We start from the raw sequence: 19,293 nt of genomic DNA on the forward strand, positions 1-19,293 counted from the left end.
ATATAATCACAACAGCTGTTGCCCAGAAGCTAATTTAATATTTGCTCCGCCGAAGCGCAAGACCCCGACGTTTTGCTGAACGTCTGCCGCACTATACCTACCTCATTGCTTCTGTAAAATGACGCTTTTCTTGCTTGCCCTCCCACGCCACGTAGAGGTAGAACGTTGCGTCTCGGAAAAGGTTTTTCATCAGAAGCCTGGCTCTGTGTCGGCATTAGTTTCAGAAATCTTTTCAAACCACCCACCACCACACCGGTTTGGCGAGAGAACTTTGAGTAAATGTGAAATGATTTCCAACGAAAACGTGCAGGGATCTAGGGCCGCATTAGCCTTCTTGAATTCGCCAATAAAGGAGCTTTTTATCGCCTTCTGCACTTGCAGCAGAATTGAATGTAAGAGAAAAGTGAGGTGAGTTGTTGGTGTATATTAGAAATTTGACGGCAACATTGCGTGATTATACACAGACCAATGTTTATAGTTTGTACTTTAGCCGTAGAAAAATGGCGACAGTATCCTATGATATCAAGGCAAATGGTTGCAATTTTAACAAAGTTGTTGTTCGATATTCATGGTCTAGGATAAACCATTTTACTCTTAGGGCTGAAAATATGTTTGCGAACATTAGTCAAAAATTTTTCATCGATTGTAGTTCGTGAAATTAGCTATTTCAATAATATTGCAAAACAAATATGGCTTTAAATGCTAGTAAGTCTAGGGCAAATTCTCCAAATTCAATCTCCCTCCTTTGACGTCTACGGGAGTCGTTGTACACCAAAAAAGTTCCACTTTGTCTTCAGTGTAATGCTTTTACTTGTCTCTATTACAAACTCGATCCCACTAATTAGTGTCTTGTGCGCTAAAATTTCCAGTCGAACGTGCTGAAAAAGTTTAAACACTTTCCCGAGAGCAGCTTCTCTTTCGCGCGCGTGTGGGGTGGTTCCGAAAGATACTGTCTTCTGTTTCAGGGGTTACCATTCTTGGCTGTTACGCTGCAAAATGTGAGTACAAGATGTGTCAGTTCCTCACTCGGTTCAACTTTGATCCACTTTCGGAGAAGCGAGCGAATCGACAAAGTGACCGCAAGCAGGGTTGGGAGAACGATATCAAACCGCTTTTTCTTCCCGTCACTTAGGTTTTGTAGAATTGCAATGTGTTCTTCCTTCTGCCACGGGGCTTGAAGGTGGCGGCACGAAATTAAGTTTTTGTTTAACTTTTTCATTAGAACTGTTGTAGCTGACAAGAGCACTGTTAAAGATTCAATTTTCTAATTGCTCTTCGTGCTCTTAGAGGACTTTACTTTTGCGTCAGTTTCGTTCAGCAAGCGTGCCAGTCCGGGTTTCAGGGGTAAACCTGTCCATTTGGGATTTTATCTGTTTCATCCAGACTGATTATACATTAGTCATACATTTGTTCAATACTTTCACAAAGCAGTTGTTGCGTGATGCTGATGAATGAATTAACCAAGTCTATAGGTGATAGACCAAACTCTTGGAACAATGTCGACTAGTACCTTCCTACCTTTTTCTTTGAACCGCAGTCGTTTGATAAAGCGTGCCCTCAGCTCGCGGAGAAAAGTCTGCGTCCGACAAAGCGTTAAAAGCATGCTTAAATATTCACCACATTCATAATATACCATCATTGCCTCGAAATCACATATATTACGGACACGTAGCTGGGCGGAAGGAGTACAAAATTATAACTTCCAGCAACGCTTTTGTTATTTCCGGGCCGGGCGTGGAGGATAGCCTGATACCGGTGGTACATCAGCAACAACTCATCGACCTAGGGAGGGATCGGGTAAAAGGTTTTCGGCAGAAAATTTTTCGTAGCAAGAATTATACGGTTGATGAGGTGTTGTTTGGAAGTTTGGTGAGATTTGCTGCTGGTTTATGTTTCTTAAAAGGATACATTTTTGAGGCAGTCTGTTTGCTTTAGGGCTGCCCTGAATTATATCCCGTTTGCTCACTATATCACTGTGGGTTTTGTGGTTGAGCTACTAAAACATCAGTATGCCCTCATTCTGCTACCCATTCAGATGAATCGGGTTTCGCCAGGATGTGTGATTAAAATTGCATGATTTGGGATAAGGTTAAGTAATGTTGGTACTCTCGGACGGTAAAAATGCCTTCCTGTATGTCCAGTATAACTAAGTAAGGTCAATATTCGTGCAGACTAATTTTAGCGGATCCATTAGTGTCAGCATTTTTTCTCTCAATGATGAAGGTTGCATACGTAAGCAATGTAAATGCTCAACTTGATTAGGGTAACTGATCTCTACTTTCTTTATCTTTTGCAATCAGTATTTTTTTTGCAAATGGTATTCTATCGGTGTCGGCATACTATAAATGCACTTAAATAATCATTTTTTTATGAAATTGCAAATGATTTAGACGCAAAATCTATACGTTTTTTCGATTTTCTCGGTCATTGCTTCTCTTAAAAATTCATAATATTTCACAGCATTTTCCTAAAAAAATTTTTTATGGTTTTTCCGTTTTTTTAGTTTTGCAGTGTTTTATAGAAAACTAGTTGATTGCCCGATTCTTCTTTGCCTCTTTGCCTCTTAGTCACTTGTACATTTGCTATTGTACCAAAAATTCTCATAATGCAAGAAACAAAACTCTTTTTTTTTCATTTGAATGTATCTACTTCGTTTGTCAGTTCTCCACATGTTATCCTCCAGCCACATTTAAATCTGACTTCTTCCCGATAATCCCTATAAATCGACAAATTACCTTTTTTACGTTTTTGAACCTCCCGTTTGTTAATGGCCACCCTATTCTCCCTTTCAAAAATTCAGCAACTTGTACAACTGCTTTGTACAACCCATTTGATCCTTTCTCTCGCCTTGTAAGAGATCACCTTCCTCTTTTGTCAACCCCCCCTGCGCTGATTCTTTTATGCCAAAATACACGTGTTTAACAAACGATGTTTAATGAAGAACAGTCCAGAAGTTCCGGAACTATGGCGATACATACATTTGGCAACCTCCCAGTGCTGATTCCCGTATGTCGCATGTGTGACAAGCTTAATGAAGAACCGTCAAGGCGTTTCGGAGTTAGGGCCTTCCTCCTGTTATGTCAACCCCTCCCCCCTTTTGTCAACCGCTCCAGTTCTAATTCCCTTGAGTCAAAGAACATGTGTGCCCAGTTTGATAAAGAGCCGTCCAGGTATTTCAGAGTTATGGCCTCCCCCTGTTAGTAACCCCCCTCCCCCCTTCTGCTGATTCTCTTATATCAAGGAACATGTGTTCCAATTTTGATGGAGAACGGTCAAGGCGTTCTGGCTTTATGGTGGAACGTACAAACATACTCACGCTCACTTTTATATATATAGAAGATAGTATAGATAGATAGAATTGCATGCATATTGCTAAACTGGTATTTTTATACAATACATATAACTAGCCCTAGCCCTACCTCCACGTGGTACCAGCCGGAATACGAGCAACCTTAGCGGAGATCGGGTAACCAACCCCGGTGGAAACTAAGGTCGTATACTAACAGGGGAGGAGGCACAGTGTTGTCTCGACACTGAAAGATGGCAGCCCCATCCCGAGACTCGATAGCGTAAGCCCTAGTACGGCTACCTATCTAAATCCAAAAAAACTTACAACAAAAGTCAAGAAATATCTTCTCGGAACATTCGGCATGGATCAAGGCGACGAAATAAGGACATGGAATGGAGACTTGGTACCTGGAACTGCAGATCGCTAAATTTCGTTGGTGGCGACAGGATCGCGTAATGAACTGGAAAGCGATCAACGAGAGGATGTGCGTGTTAAGGATAAAAGGCCGTTTCTTCAACTATACCATCATAAACGTGCATTGTCCACACGAAGGTAGACTCGACGACGAGAAAGAAGGGTGCTATGTGCAGCTGGAGGCAACGTACGACAGCTGCTCACCACGGGATATCAAGATCGTCATCGATCATATGAACGCCAAAATCGGCAGGGAAGCAATGTATAGACCGGTGATCGGGCCCCATAGCCTGCACACCGACACGAACGATAACGGCTATCGATGCATCAACTTCGTGGCTTCTCGAGGCTTGGTGATCAAGAGCATCTTCTTTCCCCACAAAGATATCCACAAGGTCACCTGACCAACGAGCCTCGAACCAAATCGACCATATTCTCATCAAGGGGCCGGTTTTTCTCGAACATCACCAACGTACGCTCCCTACGGAGTGCGGATATTGACTCGGACCACTACCTAGTAGCAGTACATGCGCGCTCAAAACTATCGACGGTTTATACCTCGCAACAAAGTCGCCCTCCTCGGCTAAACATTCGGTAACTAGACAACCCGCGAACTGCCGAAAACTACGCGCGCGTACTGGATGAAGCTCTATCTTCCTCTGTGAAGCTAGATGCTTCGAACCGCGAAAACGGATGGAGTAGGATACGCTCGGCCGTCAGCGAGGCCGCAACCGCGGTGCCAGGTGTGAAAACCTCGAGTGCACGAAATGATTGGTTTAACGGGGAATGCCAAGAAGCGATAGAGAGGAAAAAACGAGCTTGGGAAAACTATCTGAGCATATCGACGAGAGAGAATTTGGCCAAGTATCGACGAGCGAGGAATGAGTTGACCACGATCCTGAGGAGGAAAAAGCGCCAGAAGGAGAACAGAGATCATGAGGAGCTAGAACAACTATTCTGGGCTAATGACACCCGCAAGTTTTACGAGAAGGTGAACCAAACTCGCAAGGCCCACGCATCAAAACCTGACATGGGTAGGAACGATGGAGGGGATCTAATCACAAACGAGCGCGAGGTGGTCGACAGGTGGAAGCAGTTCTTCGATGAGCACCTCAACGGCGATATAGCAGCAGGAGACGCAATGGAAGTTAACCTCGGAGTACCTATAAACAACAACAGCGTACCGGCTCCTGATCTCGAAGAGATCCGGCGAGAAATCGGTCTGCTGAAGAATATTAGAGCCGCCGGAAAGGACCGACTCCCGGCTGAACTCTATAGAAATGGCCAAAAACCGCTAGCAACGGCACTTTACTGGCTGATTTCAAGGATTTGGGAAGAAGAGAATCTACCGGAGGACTGGATGGAAGGCGTAGTCTGTCCCATCTACAAAAAGGGTGACCGGTTAGACTGCTGTAACTACCGCGCCATTACGCTGGTTAACGCCGCCAACAAGGTGCTCTCCCAGATTTTGTTGCGTCGTCTATCCCCAATAGCAAGAGATTTCGTAGGGCAGTATCAGGCGGGCTTTATGGGGGCCCGTGCTACTACGGATCAAACTTTTACTCTCCGACAAATCCTTCAGAAATGTCGAGAGTACAACGTGCCCACGCATCATATTTTCGTGGATTTCAGAGCAGCATACGATACCGTTGAACGCGAACAGCTATGGCAGATAATGAACGAGTACGGTTTTTCGGACAAACTGACGCGGCTGATCAAAGCTACCCTGGAACGAGTGATGTGTTACGTGCGCGTTCCGGGGACACTCTCAAGTCCTTTCGAATCGCGCAGAGGGTTACGGTAAGGGAATGGACTGTCCTGTATGTTATTCAATATCGCTATTGAAGGTGTGATCCGGCGAGCGGGCATGGAAACGAGAGGAACGATCTTCAGCAAGAGTAGCCAACTCCTAGCCTTTGCAGACGACCTCGACATCTAGAAACTAGAAACCGTGGGATGGCGGAGGCAATCTACGTCTGACTAAAGACGGAGGCTAGGAGGATAGGGCTACAAATTAATGCGTCGAAAACCAAATATATGGTAGGAAGAGGCTCCCGAGAAAGTAACGTTTGCCTCCCACGGACAGTGACTATTGACGGCGATGAACTGGAAGTGGTTGATGAGTTCGTATATTTGGGATCTCTGGTCACCGCCTACAATAATACGAGTAAGGAGATCCAACGACGCATTCAAGCTGGAAATCGAGTCTACTTTTTCCTCCGCAAGACGTTTCGATCTAGGAGCATACGCCGCCGCACAAAGCTGACGATGTACAAAACGCTAATAAGACCGGTAGTCCTCTACGGACTTGAAACGGTAACTTTGCTTACGGAAGACATACGTGCACTTGCCGTTTTTGAACGAAAGGTGTTGCGGACTATTTTTGGCGGAGTGCAAACGGAAAACGGAGAGTGGCGGAGACGTACGAATCACGAGCTACAGGCACTGCTTGAAGAGATTCCCAACGTTCACCTGGCGAAAGTTGGGAGACTACGGTAGGCCGGCCACGTCGCAAGGATGCCGGACGACTGTGTAGTGAAATCCGTTCTCTTCAAGAACCCCACCGGCACCAGGAATAGAGGGGCTCAATGTGCACGATGGCTCGACCAGGTTGAAGCCGACTTGCGTGTGTCGAGACGCGCAACGAATTGGCGACGAGTAGCCCAGGACCGAGTACAATGGAGAGGAATTCTTGATACGGCAAGAGCCACCCCGGCTCTCGGTTGAATAAGTAAGTAATATAACTAGCAGAAGCAAGTTTCTAAGAGAACCAGAGCATTTCTGCTGAGGTTGGGGCTATTGAGTCCGATGCTTACATCAAAGCTCGATGGTAGCCCATGCCAAGATGTGATGGTAGAGATGATGGAGATGATTGATGAGCTTTATGAGTTTGTCAAGGACAGACGTAACGTTCATACGCAAATAGAGCAGCTAGGCATCGTATCCGCTATGATCATAGCTGAACGCCAGTAGAAGCGTCTGAGGATTACAGCTGAGATAGCTGGAAATGCACTAAGTATAGTTATGAACAAGACCACTGACGAAGTAAACGGTGTCCCACATCAAATTGCACCATGCAAGAAACGCTGTAGCAAATTACCTAATTCAAGAGCAACATGTGAAAAGGGCCTATGTGCAAATGGGAGATTCTCTTCGTTCTCCTCTCTTATGTATGTCACGGTGACATAAATGCATTCTAATGCCATTTTTCTTAACTAATATCTAGCTAATAACTCCAGGAACCATTTCACGCAAAATTAATCCGTTCAAGTGCATTTGCATCGCCGTGATAAGCAGAAGAGTGGAGACGCGAAGAGAATCTCTCATTTGAATATAGGCCCTTTTCAGTCGCATTGATGGCCTGCACCGCCTTTTCACTACTGTAGTCTACGTGGCGCCCGGCGTCCGGCTTTATGGTGGAATGAGACACATAGCAACCTCCAAGCAAGTTATCTCAGAGCTAGAAGACGGATCAGAGTGCCAAAACTGCAGAAGACTGAAGAGTATAGCGTGAAGTTCAGATTGGCCGGGGCTGCATACAAACAGGAGATAAAGCAAAGCAAACCCAACTGCTACAAGAAGCTGTGCCGAGAAGCCAATGCCAACCACTGCAATGACCACAAAACTCTGTAAGAGGCTCTCCGTTTTCACTATCTCTACTAGGCCATGGCGTCCTATGACGCGTTCAAGGCCCGCGTTGTTTGAACCAATCTTCGTGTTGAAGTCGCCCAAGTGGATTTGAATGTCTCTCTTCGGAGTTTTCTCAACCACACTGTTCAGCTGGCTGTAAAAATTCTCTTTCTCCTGCAGGTCGGTAGCATATGTTGGCGCCTAACTATGGATTGTAGTTTCCGAGAAAAAGGTACCTACACTCAAAAAAATCGACACGTCGCATCCACGTGAAAATTCATGTAAACTTCTATACAGCAACTTACGTGAACTTCATGTACTAGCTAATGGGAAAATTGATAAAATTTATCGGGATCGCATGTAGACTGGTTAGTATGAGTGCGAGTTACCAACAATTCACGTGAATGTTACATGAAAAGTTTGAAGGATGAGAATTACCTATGTTTTCACGTAAACTTGACGTGCGGATTTTTTTGAGTGTACATAAAGTTTGAAAATCGTGTTTTCAAATGGGCAGCGTTTTATTACATCAAGTTTGTTTCATGCCGTACTGCAATACTTATGATCAATTTTTATTCACTTCCCGTGGTCGGATAATTACAAAAAAGTCTGTAGAATCGAAATTTAAAATAAAGATGGTGATTTTTTAAAAAAGTTTTTGGTGAGGATCAGTCCCGGCATAATGGTTAGCATTCACGCCTCTCACGCCGAGGACCCGGGTTCAAATCCCAGCCCCGCAGAAGCCACGAATGACATAAGCTGTTAAAGTGGCTATAATCTAAAAAAAAAGTTTTTGGTCGTTCATGTCTCGTTGATCCCACTTGCTATCGAGGACCTCACAAAGATAGAAAATGAAGTTTTCGAGAATTATTTTTCTTCTAATACACGCTCATATTTTTATGTATGGTGCAGGCCGGGAACGTGTATTTTGCCTACACCATAAATGTGAAAATTACTTCTGACATGTGTTCTACTTTTGCATCTGATCAACAATATTTCACCTTTTCCCAAACTGTACCACCCTAATCAATCACTTAGTAAAAGAATAGACCATTCTCTAACGTGCAGATATGTAATAATTATACTCATTGTCAAATAAACAAATATACCTATAAAATAAACCTCGACTTGATTTTTCGTGTTGCATTCGGTAATCATGAGTAATTTAATTACTTTAAACTTTTTTTTTCATTTGACAAACGAATGAACTCTGGCTGGTCTCTCCCGTCCCACAATCAGGACGAAAACAAAAGCACACAAACAGTAAGGATACCAAAATATATTCAATCCATCATGTGTTGCTCTTTGTTTTTTATTAAATTTTATTGATTTTCTCTGACCTCAGGCACCGCAAAACCAAACTGACTGTTACATTTCATTCTGATATGTAGTGTGTTATGTTTGTGTTTTTCATTCGCTCTATCAATACCTACCAACCAACATACAAAGATATGTTACCCATAGAGCTGATGCCTACGCGACGCATTTCAAACAATGCGATGCTCGTGGCGGACATGTTTGTTTGTGGGCTACAGTTTGCGATTGTGTGGTTTCCATGAACTGCATGAATTTGGCCTTACAATTTGCACATAAAAGGCACCACCAATAGCTTCCGGTAGCGCATCGTTGTGTTGTTGAGTGATTTAAAATATTAAAAACCAGTTTCCTATTTTACCATCGGCAACAGCAGGTTCTCTTAGTAACGAAACAAATATTTATATGTAAATAGCAATAATTTGGGGTAATGATAAGTTAAACTGCAAGTGCAAACAACAATATGCTCACAGTAAGAAATCGAGAATAAAAACTGAAAACCTGGAATTATAAGTAAAGTAATTATTATAAAAATTTCTCCATTGTTCATACTCATAAATCAGCAAAGTTGGAAATGACTGTCGTGGAATTGCTATGGATCATATATTCAAACTTTGAGAAGTTATCATATTGATTCTAGAAGATAAATTAAGGTTCAAATCAGCCAAAAGGAGAAATTTTTTAATTTATTGATCTTTAATACTTTATTGATCAAGTTACATAAACCAAATGTGTTGATTACCTGCTGTTTCAAACTGCGTTTGATTAATTACAAATATTAGCAGTCTCGATATTAATCATATTATGGGACTGTGTTTGCAACTGACAGGATATTTTCAAAATCCGCCTCAATCACCAGCTGTCCAAATTATACTGCCTAAAACGCTATTCTACTAGTACGTACTGCTCTGCATTTATTAGTAGATAATATCCTTTCATAGCACAAATAAGTTCAGATTTGTTCGAATTTCATTGTTGTACCAACTGCAGGCCCTACAGCTGCAGGCAATAGCATATCAATCAAAACAACTTTTCTCTAATCAAATCCTAATCATCACATTGCAAAATGAATGTCCCGCGTAGAGAGTCACCTCCAAACTGTCCACAAAGCCGCCCCATTTCGCTATTTTGCATCACCCTGGTGGGTATTGCGGTGCCACTCCACGAAGCTATTATTTTGTGGCACCGCTGTCATATATTGTATTTATTTTATTGGAAATTCACTGTACATATTTTCCTTCAAAAAAACAATGCACAGCTGGCCAACAGACGAATGAAAATTGAATTCTAATTATAGCAACTTTATTCTCGTCTGATTCGATATCGAGTCGATCTGCTGCATTGGATTGAAACCATCTGACGCAGGGAGGACGGCCTACAGCAGCGAAGGTTCATTGGAAGTCGAGTAAAATTACCCTAAACACAATACTTAGTATGCAATACAAAATATTCACTATAGCAGCAGTGGTTTATCAAAAAGCTGGAATAATTAATTCTAGTTCGAGGACAAATTTTGCATTGCTTTGAGTATTATGCAATTACTAATAAAAGAAGCAGAAATTGTTAAATTTCATTGTAATAAAGTCACTTAATCATGTTTCGCAAAAATTCCCCACAAATTCAACCCTTTTCCTATCACCTCGCGTCAGGACAACGGCGGATTCGAGTCCGCTTTAACAAAAACCGGGTGGTGGTGATTTGCATAAATCTTGGCCTGATTGATTGAATGATAGGCTCCGGCTGGCATTTTACCTTGCCTCCTGCTCGATTGGCGTCGAGTCCCGCCTGATAAAGAATTATTTTGCAATCAATTGCATATTAGTCGGGAAAATCGGATGCGGATAGACCTGCCTGTTGTTTGTAAATGTGGCGGAAAATATTTTATACATAGTTGGGCATACTGCTTCCAGACATGACCGTGATCGACATAGCCAGCAGCATAGCGAATCGAATGGCAGGGATTTTTTGTCAAAATGCCGAATCTATACCTATAAAGAAGGATTTCTGTCTGTCTGTCTGCCTGTATGTTCCTTATAGAATCGAAAACTACTGAACCAATCGGCATGAAAGTATGCATCTAGAGGTTTTTTGGGGCCAGGAAAGGTTTTAGTGATGGTTAGAAACCCCTCCCCCCACTAAGAGGGGGGGCTCCCATACAAATGAAACACAAATTTCTGTATAACTCGACAACTAATCAAGCAAATAGAACAAAATTTGGCATGTGGGTGTTTTCGGTGACAAGAATTTATTCTATGGTAAATTGAGACCCCTCCCCTCTTTATAAGGGGAATTATAATTCCTCTCCTCTTTAAAAGGGGGGGCTTCCATACAAATTTCCTCATAACTCGAGAACTAATCAAGCAAATGAAACCAAATTTGGCAGGTGAAAGTTTTCTAGGGTAAGAATATTTTCTATAGTACATTAGGACCCCTCCTCACTTTAAGAGGGGGGGCTCCTGTACCAAAGAAACACAATTTTCCTCATAACTCGAGAAGTAATTAAGCAAATGGAACCAAATTTGGCATGTGGGTGTTTTTGGAGACAAAATTTTTTTCTATGATGAATTGGGACCCCTCCCCGTTTTAGGAGGGGGGGATCCTATACAAATGAAATACAAATTTCCTCATAACTTAAGAACTAATCAAGCAAATGGAACAAAATTTGGCACGTGAAAGTTTTTGAGGGCAAGAATATTTTCTATGGTGAATAAGGACCCCTCCCCACTTTAAAAGGGGGGGCTCCTATACAAACGAAATTCAAATTTCCTCATGACTCGGAAACTAATCAAGCAAATGGAACAAAATTTGGCACGTGGGTGTTTTTGGAGACAAAATTTTTTTCTGTGATGAATTGGGACCCCTCCCCACTTTAGGAAGGGGGGATCCTATACAAATGAAATACAAATTTCCTCACAACTGAAGAACTAATCAAGCAAATGGAACCAAATTTGGCATGTGAAAGTTTTTGAGGGCAAAAATATTTTCTATGGTGAATAAGGACCCCTCCCCACTTTAAGAGGGGGGGGGGGCTCCTATACAAACGAAATACAAATTTCCTCATGACTCGGAAACTAATCAAGCAAATGGAACAAAATTTGGCACGTGGGTGTTTTTGGAGACAAAATTTTTTTCTGTGATGAATTGGGACCCCTCCCCACTTTAGGAAGGGGGGATCCTATACAAATGAAATACAAATTTCCTCACAACTGAAGAACTAATCAAGCAAATGGAACCAAATTTGGCATGTGAAAGTTTTTGAGGGCAAAAATATTTTCTATGGTGAATAAGGACCCCTCCCCACTTTAAGAGGGGGGGGGGGGGCTCCTATACAAACGAAATACAAATTTCCTCATAACTCTAGAACTAATCAAGCAAATGGAACCAAATTTATCATGTGGGTGTTTTTGTAGGCAAGAATATTTTCTATGGTATATTTTCTATGGATTTCCCCACTATAAGAGGGGGGGGGGACTCCTATACAAATGAAAAACAAATTTCCTCATAACTCGAGAACTAATCAAGCAAATGGAACCAAATTTGACATGTAAGTGGTTTTGGACGCAAGATTTTTTTCTATGGTGAATTGAGACCCCTCTCTTCTTTAGAAAGCGAGTTATGGCCCATCTCCTCTTTAAGAGGGTGGGCTTCCATACAAATGAAATGCAAATTTCCTCTTATCTCGAGAACTAATCAATCAAATGGAACCAAATTTGGCATGTGGGAGATTTTGGAGTCTTGAATTTATTTTACGATAGTTAGAGACCTCTCACCCCTGTGGTAGGGGGATATGGACTCTCATACAAATAAAACAGAAATTTTTGCGAAACTCACAAACTAATCGAACTCGAGAAATTCGAGACTCTTCCATAAAACATTAGTCAATACAAGACCACAAAAACTATCTATAGTAACACTAGATCATTCAGGACGAGACGGTCGCGAGTGTTGCCGGTGACCCGCCGTCGGAAGCGCCTTCCACTGGGGGGCTTGCAAAACTCGAGATTGTGACAAAGATCATCCGAGATTCATGATTTATGTACAACACAGGTTAATTTGTGGCAATACGAAGTTTGTCGGGTCAGCTAGTTACTTTAATTATTAAACCGTATAAATATAGAGTAAGCTCAATAATTGTTTATTTATGGTGAAACTATTAATATGCTCGGAGAGTAAAACAATTTGTTTTTATGTGGTAGGTATTATCTATCGTAACAATCTAGACCTATTACATCTACGTTTTACCATTCCTGTTCTTTATAATAAAGTTGTTGAAACCGGTTGAAAAACGCAAAATAGAACCGAGCTTGTGCCTGTGTGTGTGTGTGTGTGTGTGTGTGTGTGTGTGTGTGTGTGTGTGTGTGCGTGTGTGTGCGTGCGCGCGTGTATGCGTGTGTGCGTGTGTGTGTTTTTTACGTGAGGAAACGCTCTGTGCCAGGCACACTTATGATGTATATGGCACAAAGTGGGACTCTAACCCACTAAAAACCTCACGAGCGTTTGACCTTAACCCTCCCGGAACTACCATTAAGTATTACTTCGGAGGGAGGCTGTTGTATGCAGGGATGCCACATATAATTCTGTTTTGACGTAGGACTACGTCTTACGGCAAGTTTTGAGATAGGGTGTCATTCCAAAAAATCGAAAAATGCGAGCGTCACGAAAAATGAAAGGTTTTGAGCGCTAATAGCTCAGCGGTTTTCCGATCGATTTTCAATATTCTTACACCAATCGATCGGAAAATCTTCTAAGAATTGACCCAAATGAAGAAAAGTATGGATTCTTGATGTTGAACTATTGAAAAATTGAAAATAATGAACCTATATTTTACCAGAATTCTCGCTTCGTGATTGGTTGGAAGATTCTTTACGATGATCTAAACTTATACCAATTTGATATCTGTGCTTGGGAAGTAAGTCAAAACAAGTTTCCCCATTTCAACAAGATTTCTTAACACCGCGATTAAACCTAGACCATTTTGATGTCCTTGCTTGGGAAGTACGCCAGAGAGAGTGACAAAGCCCCATCGTGCCAACAGATTTCTTACGAACGCGATTAAACCTAGTCCAATTTGATGTTTGTGTTAGGAAAGTGTGCCAGAAAAAATGACACAAATTCGCCGTCCCAACAGATTGCAAGTTCTTTACTGCGAAACGATTAAAACTCGGCGAATTTTATATCTGTGTTGGAAAAATGTGCTACAGCTGTAGTGTTCGGTTATAATACGACTCTGTATGAATACGCATGCTTGCCGTTTCATTAGAAGTGTAGTGAAAAGATGTGCTGTTGATAAAATAGGATTGAATTGGTAAAATCCCTTTAGCGTGGGAAACCATGGATAAAACAATCTTTAATTTCAGTAAGGTAGCAGGAATGCAATAGTTTGTGTTGTTGATTTTGTTAAATTGTTTTCAAATGCACTTTTGATCTTTTGAGAATTGAACGTATGCAATGTTACTACTTTGATAAATGTGGCATACAACGCGTGTAGCATGCATATATGTTGCATATAGTATGTATACAAGAAGAATCGAATGATTACAAGCATGAATACATGCTACTATCACTACAAAGAGACTTACGTAGTCCTGCGTCACCTATATATGCGGTCGTGTCTTGTACACAACCCCTCTGATTCTTTTTTGTTGGAAAAATCTGACAATCTGTACGGCGAAAAAATATATCTGTGCAAAAATCTGTCCAATGCAAAACAATGAGAGTGAAAGAGATAGAAGTCATTTTGCTGACTATTTCCGTCTCTTTCACTCTCATGTAAAAGCTCAAAAATCTGTTTAATCTGTGTAATTTGGCGAAAATCTGTATTCTATGCATACAGATTCTGTACAGGCGATTTCTTTCAAATATCTGTTAAACACAGAATAATCTGTGCATGTGGCAACCCTGTCTACGGGGTGCGGTTATCGACTCGTACCATTACCTAGTAGCAGTACATGTGTGCACTAAGCAATCGATGGTTTATACTTCACGACAAAGCCGCCCTCCTTGGTTAGCCATTCGACAATCAGACAACCCGCGAGTTTCCGAAAACTATGCGCGCGTACTGGACGAAGCTCTGCCTTCCCCTGTGGAGTACGACGCCTCGACCCTCGAAAACGGATGGAGTATGATACGTTCGATCGTCAATGTGCAATCACAGTGCTAGGTGAGGAAACCCCGAGCGCACGAAATGATTGGTTTGACGGGGGAATGTCTACAAGCAATAGAGGGGAAAAAAGAGCTTGAATAAACGATCTACGAATATCCACGAGAGAGAATTTGGTCTATCGACGAGGGCGAAATCAGTTGACCGCAATCCTGAGGAGAAAAAAACGCCAGAAGAGGGACACAGATCGTGTAGAGTTGGAACAATTATTCCGGGCTAATGCGCAAGTTTTACGAGACGGTGAACCAAACTCGTAAGGGCTACACACCTAAACCTGACATGTGAAGGGACGAGGGAGGGGATCTAATCACAAACGAGCGCAAGGTGGTCGACAGGTGGAAGCAATTCTTCGATAAGCATCTCAATGGCAGCTATAACAGAAGCAGACGCAACGGAAGTTAACCTAGAAGTGCCTATAAATGACAACAGCGTGCCGGCTCCCGATCTAGAACAGATCCGGCGAGAAATCGGTCAGCTGAAAAATAAAAAAGCCGCCGGAAAGGATCGACTCCCGACAGCACCCTACATACTATACAAATTTGTCAAGAACCGCAAGCAACGCACTTCTCTGGATAACTTCAAGGATTTGGGAGGAGAAACTACCGGAGGAATGGATAGTCTGTCCCATCTACAAAAAGGGCGATCGCTGGTCAACGCCGCCTATAAGGTGCTCTCCCAAATTTTGTTGTGTCGTCTATCCCCAATAGCAAGAGAATTTGTAGGGCAATATCAGACGGGCTTTATAGGGGCCTGTGCTGCTACGGATCAAACTTTTACTCTCCGCCAAATCCTCCAGAAATGTCGGGATTCCAACGTGCCCACGCATCATAGTGGTTTTCAAAGAAGTACAGTTGAACGCGAACGGCCATAACAGATAATGTACGAGTACGGTTTTCCGGACAAAATGACGCGGCTGGCCAAAGCTACCCTGGTGCGAATGACGTGCTACGTGTGCGTAGGGTTGCGATAAGAGGATGGGCTATCCTGTATGTTATTCATTATCGCTATTGTAGGTGTGATCCGGCAAGCGAGCATCGAAACGAGAGGAACGATCTTCAGCAAGAGTAGCAGATTCTTAGCCTTCGCAGACCACATCGACATCATTACTAAAAACTTGGGACGGCGAAGGCAATCTTCGCCAGACCAAAACGGAGGCTAAGAGGATAGGGTTACAAATCAATGCGTCGAAAACCAATTATATGGTAGCAAGAGGCAGAAAAGCAACGTTTGCCTTCCACGGACAGTGACTATCGACGGCGATGAACTAAAAGTGGTTGGTGAATTAGTATATTTGTGAACTCTGGTCACCGCCGACAATAATACGAGTAAGGAGATTCAAGTGGTTGGTAAACGGCTAGATAATGCGGAATATAGACCCCATAGTGGTCGTTAGCCTCTTATCCAGCAACTCCGATCCCGACCTCCTCGTGGTACCAGCCGGAATACGAGCAACCTTAGCGGAGATCGGGTAACCAACCCCGGTGGAAACTAAGGTCGTATACTAACCGGGAAGGAGGTAGTGAGTCTCGGCACTATAAGATGGCAGCCCCATCACGAGACTCGGTTGTGTTGCCCCAGTACGGCTACACACCTAAACAACACAAACTAACAACATTCAAGCATATTCGGAGCGGAATATTCGGCATCGACCCAGGCGACGAAATAAGGACCACGAATGGAGACTCGGGACTTGGAACTGCAGATCGCTAAATTTCGCAGGTTGCGAGCGGGTGCTGATTGAACAGCTGGAACCCCGCAAACTCGGCATCGTAGCTCTGCAGGAAATCTGTCGCAAAGGAGAGAAGGTATGGAAGATACGTGGCGGAAAGGCCCAGTTTTACCAGAGTGGTGGCGCTACCAACGAACTGGGAACGGGCTTTGTAGTGCTGGGCGGAATGCAGGATCGCGTGATAGATTGGAAGGCGATCAACGAGAGAATGTGTGTATTGAGGATAAAGGGCCGTTTCTTCAATTATAGCATCATTAACGTGCACTGCCCGCACGAAGGTAGACCCGACGATGAGAAAGAAGCGTTCTACGCGAGGCTGGAGGCTACGTACGACAGCTGCTCGTCACGGGACATCAAGATCGTCATCGGGGATATGAACGCCCAGGTCGGTAGGGAAGAAATGTATAGACCGGTGGTAGGACCCCATAGCCTGCACACCGACACAAACGATAACGGCCAACGATGTATAAACTTCGCAGCTTCCCGAGGCCTGGTGATCCGAAGTACCTTTTTCCCGCGCAAGGATATCCACAAAGCCACCTGGAGATCACCTGACCAACGTACAATGAACCAAATTGACCACGTTCTCATAGAGGGCCGGTTCTTCTCTAACATCACGAACGTACGCTCCCGTCGGGGTGCGGATATCGATTCTGACCATTACCTAGTAGCAGTACATGTGCGCTCAAAGCTGTCCACCGTATACCGGACACGTCAAAGCCGCCCTCCTCGGCTGAACATCAGGCAGCTAGATAACCCACAAGCTGCCGAGAACTACGCGCGAGTACTGAATGAGGCACTGCCTTCTTCCGAAGAGTTAGGTGCTTCAAACCTCGAAGACGGTTGGGGCAGAATACGCTCGGCCATCGGAGAGGCCGCTACCGCGGCACTAGGTATTGAGCCTCGGAGTACACAAAATGATTGGTTTGATGGGGAATGCCAACAAATGGTGGAAGAGAAAAAAAATGCTTGGAAAAATTATCTAAGTATTGCCACTAGAGAGAACCTGGCCAAGTACCGACGAGCTAGGAACCAGTTGACCACGATCCTAAGGAGGATAAAGCGCCCGAAGGAGAACAGAGATCGTGAATAATTAGAGCAACTATTCCAAGCTAATGACACGCGCAAGTTTTATGAGAAGGTGAACCAAACTCGGAAGGGCTACACACCGAAACCTGACATGTGTAGGGACGAGGGAGGGAATCTAATTACAAACGAGCGCGAGGTGGTCGACAGGTGGAAGCAGTTCTTCGATGAACACCTCAATGGCGAAGTCGCTGAAGGAGGCGGAACGGAAATTGACCTAGGAGCGCCCATGGAAGATAGTGATGTCCTAGCACCTGATCTCCAAGAAGTCAAACGAGAAGAAGAAGGAGATTCAACGACGCATCCAAGCTGAAAGTTGTGCCTACTTTTCCCTCCGCAAGACGCTTCTGTCATGGAGCAAATCTGCTGCACAAAGCTGACGATCTACAAAACGCTAATCAGACCGCTAGTTCTCTACGGACTTGAGACAGTAACTTTGCTTACCGTATTTCAACGAAAGGTGCTGCGGATTATTTTTGACGGAGTTCAAACGGATCTCGGAGAGTGTCGTAGGAGTATGAACTACGAATTTTAGGCACTACTTGAAAGATTCCCTTCGTACACCTGGCGAAAGTTGGGGGCTAACGGTGGGCCGGCCACGTCGCCATGATGCTGGACTACTGTGCAGTGAAATCCGTTCTTCACCGCACCTCATGAACCGAACAACCTAGTGCAAACAGTTTCTTAAGATTAACATATTCACAGATAGATGACCGAAGGATTTACAAGTAGTCTTTCTCCTGCTGGTCTCCAATAAAAATAGGGAAAAGCACGAAACAGGAAAAAATAGCGTGAAAAAACAGAAAAATACAAAAGAAACCGTGACAGAATGAAAAGGAAAACGTAACATAAAAAGAGAAGCCAATGCACAAAACGAGAGAGAGAGAGAGAGAAAAAGAATATAAGGCAAAAAACCAGGAGACGGATAGAAAAAATGAAGAACAGACGAAAAAAGACGGAAAACCCATAAAGAATACAAAGAAAAAAGGATAAACTGGACATAAAAGGAGAATAAAAGAAAAAAGGAAAACATGGTAGCGGGAAAATGAAGAAAAAAAAGAAAAACGTGACAGAAAAAGAAAAAAATGAAAACGGAAGACAAAAGGGAGCGAAAAAACAAAAGCAGAACGTGACAGAAAAGTAGAAAAAGCAAAACATAAAGGACAAAATAAGAATAGAACAGACGAAAACAAAAACCGGGATAGAAAAACGATAAAAGACGAATACAGTGGACCCCCGTTCGTTTGAACGATTCCTCATGCAAACTAACGGGGTTAGTTTTTAATTTGAACAACTGGTAACCCTAAATATGCTGGAACTTGTGTGAACTTGTGTTTTGGTGGTTTGATTCAGTTGGCAGTTGCAAGCAGCGAATATTCATTCTCCGATCGGATTTCTACCATAATCGTTGGGAAAACGCAAACCAGATTAAACACGTTAGATCAGCACAAAGAAATCATGTTTATGTGCATTGTCTGCATAAGCAAATGATGTCGTATTGAGTATGACGTTTGAACCATTTTTAATTTGCACGTCGTGCAAACCAACGGGGTTCAAATTAAAAAGTGTTCAGATTAAAAACGGTCAAACGAACGGGGGTCCACGGTACCACGAATGAAAGAAAGAAAAAAGTTAAAAAGAGGCAGAAACTGACAGAAAACGAGACAGGAA

Source organism: Sabethes cyaneus, chromosome 3 (assembly GCF_943734655.1).
Source record: "Sabethes cyaneus chromosome 3, idSabCyanKW18_F2, whole genome shotgun sequence".
Taxonomy (NCBI): Eukaryota; Metazoa; Arthropoda; class Insecta; order Diptera; family Culicidae; genus Sabethes; species Sabethes cyaneus.